The following is a 7,116-nucleotide window of genomic DNA, read 5'->3' on the forward strand; positions in this document are numbered from 1 at the left end:
GCCTACTCCCTAGATCTCTCATTTAGCATTAAAAGACTACTTTACCTGTTCAGATTACCGTTGGAAGCTGTCATTTCAGAATGTTTTATTAACCTTATTTCTGCCATAGCTAGCCAGAATTACTGGAATTTGAAAGTATTATTGTTAGGATCTGCAAGTTATGTGACCTATGACAAGCTCCTTTATGTCATCCATCAGATAAGGATCATGGCACATACTGTGCCCAAAATGTAATAAATCCTTAACGAATATTTTTAAATAGATAATTTTGTAAATAATTTAATGATACTCTATGTAAAGTGAACACATAATGTCTTATGTTTATTAAGTGCTCAAAAGTGAGAGTTGTTAGGGTTAATATTTTAAATACCATAATGAAGTAAGAGAAATGGCATTACGACAATAGTTATAAAAGCAAGCATGCTTCATTCAGCAGTTTTTACAATTTAAAAAATGAAGAAATACTTATGTATATAGGAAAGTAGGAAAAATATCCATTTACTTCTTCTGTAATTTATACAGATCTGACAGTAGATTAATACTCTTCTCTAACTCTCTCGTGAATAAGAAAAACACAGCTCAAAGAAAACTAGGAGATGGATAATCAGATATAATTCCTTTATGTTACCCAAGAAAAAACTGAGCACCAAAGACATTGAAAAACTTTCATCATGTTACATAGCAAGTTAGAGTTTTCTTCTAAATATTCCACTTAACACTTGCTCCCTGACCTTGCACAGACAATATCTTTCAGCTTTCAAATATTACAATTCAATGAAACTGCCATTAAATCAGTGGTCCTAAAATCAACTGAAAATATTTCTGGCCTATGCTTTGATGAATACAGCATGCAGCATTTTCAAAGTGATTCTTCTCCTTGATTATATTCTTGGCGATTATTTTGGATTTTAAATCCATTCTCTTAGAGAGAAGGAAATTGTATTGTTCATTTGGATGACAATAAATGCTTATAAATTGTTTCATAACAAGCAATTTAAAAGGAGTATTTTGAATCCAAAAGCTTTTCAATAAGAGTTTAGTGATATGTGACTAAAAGAAAAACTGTGATTAGGTTACATATAAGATAAAGAAAAATCAGGTACAAAAAATATACTTGAGGTTCTTGAAAAAATAATCTTGTTTAAAATATTATCACTATTTTGTTGATATTGTTAATGTAAAAATCACTCAAATATCTTTCATTTTAGTGGTCTACGTAAACAACTCCAAGGAGCACCTTGCTAATATTTTTACTCCAGTCACTCCCAAAAAACCCACCACTAAATCTGTAATATGCATTTCCCTGGATTTCTTAACCAAATGCAATATAACTCAATGGCTGGAATCTTGTATGTAATAAATATAAAAAAAAAATCATTGATTATAAATTGATATCATCTGAGTTTGTGCCCCAGTATCATATATTTTTTAGTCAGCCAAATTCTAGCCAGCTTTCTTCCACAGATAACTCTTTGGGTTCTCAATACTCAAGGAAAAATTACCATAGTGAAATTTTTCTACACTTCTATATATTCTATAAATCAGACTGACTGAAGACTTTAGAGAACGGCACATACTAGTTTATCTTGAAACTGCAGTTTATAGTTTCAAATTTGGAGAGAGACTCGCATCAAAATAACAGGAAAAAAAAAAAAAGAATGTAGGAAGGAGAAAGAAGAGTTACAACCAAAAATTACTGAGAACTAAGGAAAGAAGTAAAGAATAAAACCTACACTTTAAAAGAGACATGGAAAATGTACAATGAGCCTATAATTTTTAAAACTTTTATAAAACTGAAGGTTCAGAGTATAGCAAATGAAAATCAAATACATTAAATATCTCGCCTACACAATTCTAAAACTGAAATTTGTAGAAATAAATTGAATGATACTACTTAGATTTCCTATACAATATCTCCTATTAAAACATCCAGTTTGTCCAAAATGGATGTTTTTCAACCAGTATTTATGAATTTATGTATAAGTTTCTTGTTATCGGAAGCAAATCTCCTGAGATGTGATAATCAAAAAAAAACATTCTAAAGTAATGAAAGAAGATGAGAATGATTTCTGAAAGGCCATCTTTGGAAAAACAACTGATTTCTTTCTAAGCATGAAAGAAAATGGAAAACCCAACACTAATTTCCCAAATGCTGATTGCAATTTAAAAACTGAAGAAGTTATTTTATCGAACTGATATAGATTCTTGTTTCTTTGCAGACCTAACTAATCGAAGCAGTGATTAATATCACATTTATAATTAATCTGAAAGTAATAAAAAAAGTTTATTTATTTGAAGAAAATATCATTTTATGACAGAAGAGTTAATTTAGAGCCTGCAGATGCTACATATATAATTCTACTTAATTTTAACAAAAATAAATAAATCATGTTATCAATTAAATCATAATAATTATAAGATATTACTAAAAGCCTTTTCTGAATTTTAAATGAGAAAATTATGCTTTTTCTTACATCTTAATTCATATAGTGTTAAATTTTGTTTGTAAGTATTGGTTTGAAAGTATGTTAATTTATTTAAATTGAAGGCAACTTTTGAACCTCATATTTTTACCCAAAGAGAAAAAATTTAAAGAAGATAGTGCAGATTAATCCAATATAAAAATCATCTTTGATTTCAAAAAGCTCTGGAATTTATTTTAAAAACCATAAAACTTTTAATATTTGACATAGCTTTTCACGATAAATTTATCTTAAAATGTAAAGAATTATTTTAATTGTAAGAGAAGATAATCATCATATGTTAATTTATGAAAAGCTTTAAGACTTCTCAGAGGACTTAAGAACATTTTTCATAGGACTCAGGAATGTTATTTATTTCGAACTGTTATCAGATCCTGCAGGAGTTCTTACATTTTGAGTGAAAAAATAGCTCATACTGGTTAGATAACAAACAAAGGATGCTGACAAGTTCTGTGACTCTGAATTAGCATTCCTTCTATTGTATGTTAAAGTTCTGCTATGCCATATATTTATATTTTTTGTTTGATCTAAATTATATTTCTACTAAAGATATAATTAACTCTTTGTTATTTCTGAAAATCTCATTTTAAAAATATTGCAAAATATGCCCAGTCTCAAAAACCTCTATTATCTCCCACCAAAATCTGTGTATTCTTCTTGTGGCCACTGTCAAACTGGATTATAGCTGGATTTTTACATACAATCTCCCTAAAAAGTAAGATATAAAATTTTTTTTTTCTTAACAGAAAGATACCCAATCATGAAAAATACTTTCAAAAGTCTGATACCAAAACAAAAACAACAAAAATGAGTAATGAGGATATAATATTTTTGAGTATTCAATGTGTCAACATATACACCAAAAGGGTTATATAAATTATCTCAGTTTACCCTGACAAAAAAAGCCCAATATAGTAATTACTATAATTATGTCCAATTTAAAAAGAATGAGAAGCTTATATTTTTATTCCCATCATTCTGGAGTAGTTTGAATAGGTTAATCTTCCTGCATGTAACAATTATAAAATTCAAACCATGATTTAAAAAAATGCATAGTCACTGAAATGTGATCAAAATTAGACAGAAGATATAAGAGAGATGCCTTGAAAGACAAAGTGCAGCCTGTGTGATTTCTGATTTTGTAGTCTTTATATTCCTCAAAATTTGGGTGGCAGAAAGACATAATTTTTCTGACTTGAGATGTCAGATAACAGAAATGGGGCAGGTGATACTGGAAAGAGATAAGCAACATTTGTGTATGAAATGCACCCAAACATCTGGCTGGTCACTTTACAATGCACATTTAAATCTGATCTCAAATGTCCCAGAAAGAATGTATCAACTGGAAGCTAAGAAAAATAGATAACTCAGATCCTGTCTTCTTCAAGGAAGACAGAGTTCAGAGTTTTACTATAGCCATTAAAATGGAGACAACTCTTTTTAGAAACCATGGGAGATTCTACATCTTCTGCAACATATTACTCATAATACTCAGTTTCCCATCATAATCACTAGATATGTAGAAAATAGGAAAATGTGATTTACACTCAAGACAAAAAAAATCAGCCAATAGTAATCAAACCCAAATAGTAATCAAGATGACTCAGATATTAAAATAATAGAGATTTATAGCAGATATCATAAATATGTGCATAAACTTAAAGAAAAAATACACATAATGAGTGAACTGATAGGGAATGTTGGAATGGAAACAGAAACTATAAAGAGGACAAATGGAAAATCTAAAACTGAGTGGTACAACAACTAAAAAATAAATCATTGGATAACGGTCAATAGAAGATAGAAGACAGAAGCAAGAGTTCATATACTTAAAGATAAACCCATAGAAATTAATATGTCCGAGGAACACATGGAGAGAAAAAAACTAAAGAAACAATTAACAGAATTGTATAAACCTGAGGGATTATATCAAATAGCTTAACATAAATATAATTAGAGTCCTAAAAGAAGAGGAGAAAAAGAATAGGGAAGAAAAAAATAGAAAAATAAAGTCCCTAAAATTCCTAGATGTTGAGAAGGGCATCAACTTTCAGATGTAAAAAACTTGATGAAACTGAAGTAGGAGGAATAGAGAAACAAAGGAAAAAACCATATTCAGGCACATTATATTCAATGGTGGTTTAAATGGACTATTGTAATCTGATATCTAGGTGAGAGCATTATAGAACTTTAATATAATACAATGGTACTTAAAAATCTGCTATTAGCCCATGTAATGTTGACATAAATTCAGTGGTAGAATCTGGATGTAAGTATATCAAAAAGAGAGAAGACAGAACAGAATATATCAGAAATCACTATCTTAAGAAAGAAAGAATGTAACTCAGGAAATTAGGCCCTTAAAAATCATTCAAAAGCATGTAGGAGCAGACACAAGAAAAATCCAGTAGATGCTGAAAAGTATCCAAAGAGCTAACATAGTGGAAATCATCTTCTCCTTGGGTCAGCTCTAAAGAGAACCCGGGTTATATATTAAATAAGCTTAACAAACGGTAGTCAAATATTCCCTATGTTAGGAAACTAATTCACTTTTAGAATATATTATCTGACATTCTCACTACCATGATGAATAAATAAATTCACTTTATTAATTAGTATGCTAATTGCTATCTATAAGAACAATCTGATTTGGGAGGCAATATAGTATTGAGTTAAAGGACAATTTTTGGTCACAGACATAGATTTACACTTACAACATCACTTTTCAGCCCAGTGATATAGAACAAAAAAACACAGCATAGTATTAGAGAAAATAATAATTATTTATTGATTAAGGCTGCTCTAAATATTCACATGTATTAGTTTATCTCATAAAAACTCTATGAGATTTTATTTTAAGTGTATTCTTAAAATATTATTCCCATCTTTCTGTTGGAAAACATAAGATGATTTAAAATCAACTCTACTAAATTTAGGACCCCTTCTCTATCATTTCCACAACAAAGATAATATTAAGGAAATATGAGTCATTATTACCAATGTACCAACATTACTACCACCGCCCTATTTCCTCTACTAATACTCCTCTGCTACTATTTTTTTTTTATTACCACCACTTTAACAACTTCTACAATTAATATACTTGCTATGTACTAGGCACTGTAATACATACTTTTATAACATATTTAAAATTTAATCTTTCTAAAACTTTGAAATAAGTTCCATTGTTATTCCCATTTTATAATTGAGGACCTGCTTTTGTAACTCATTAAGGTAATGCAGATAAGAGGTAGAGTCAGGGTTAAAATCTAGACATAAATTCACCTAGAAACTTTGTTAATGAAGAGTATCTCTGGGGATGATGATGGTGATGATGATGATGATGATGAAGATAATGATGGAGATTCTGACAATTCTCTAGTGATAACAACATTTTCCTATAACAATCACTTACTAATATAGGAACCTAATAATATCATCCACCTAGTACATAACTAATAATTGAGATATTAAATTTTAAAATATGTATCATGAAGTTCATGTCATCATTTTTAAACACTTCTCAAATGTATTCAATGCTTATTTACTATATATTATTCTAACAAACTAGATCATAACATTACCCTGTATATATAATGGATTAAATTAGTGCTTTATTATAAGGATTTTGGATTGAAACAATTCTAATAGAAACAGAAAATGAAGATGACAATTTCTTAGAAAGAAAAAAACTGTAGTTGCAAAAATTTGCAAAGCACCACAATGTATAAAGCAAATATCTCCAACTCATTCAGACATCAATGAGGTTATCACAATAAACTAATAAGTATGCATCATGCTTATCTTGATTCTTCCAAGAATAGTCTAAAATATGTGTTAAACACTGTTTTTAAAGATAAGATTCATGTAATACATTTAAATATTTACTTTTAAATCTGTTAATTATTTTAACATTGAATATTAACACAGTATGTGTTAACACAGCATGTTAGATTGGGGGATGAGTGAAAAATTGAATGGTTATAGTCTCATCTCTGCCAACAACTATGACTATAACTTTGGTGAAAAATACTTAAACCATCTTGGGCATAGATTAAACTAGCTTTAATGCATCTTCCTAGCAAGTTTGATGATCATAGTACACTATGGTTGTCTATATTCATTACACTTGTGCATTAAATCTCTATGGCTTATTTACTTCTTGTTGCAAGTTTGTACTTCTAAACAACATCTAGAACTTAATTATTCCAATCTCTAAAAATATAGGATAATATAGGATAATGTGATAGAGGTGCTAAATATCCCTACGATGGCAATTATAATATCTAAATGTATCAAATTAACATGTACACTGTAAATTTATACATAATATGTCAAATATATTCATAAAAAAGAAAAAAGTAGCTTCCAGTTCTAATATTCTATGCTTATATTGTACTTTTTAGAAAATGTGCTGAGATAGGAGCCTTTATTCAAAGTGTGTCAGATAAATCAGAAATTAATGTCATGAAAAGTAAGATAATGGGTATAATCCAATATATTATTGCTGTGGATACAACTGCACAGATTTCCAATTACTCATTCATAAAAATTTACAAATAAAGCAAATACCAATTTGCTATCCACCCCAGAAGAAGAGGTTTAAAAATTCATTTCTTCAATCTTAACTATT

Source organism: Pteropus alecto, unplaced genomic scaffold (assembly GCF_000325575.1).
Source record: "Pteropus alecto unplaced genomic scaffold, ASM32557v1 scaffold7, whole genome shotgun sequence".
NCBI lineage: Eukaryota > Metazoa > Chordata > Mammalia > Chiroptera > Pteropodidae > Pteropus > Pteropus alecto.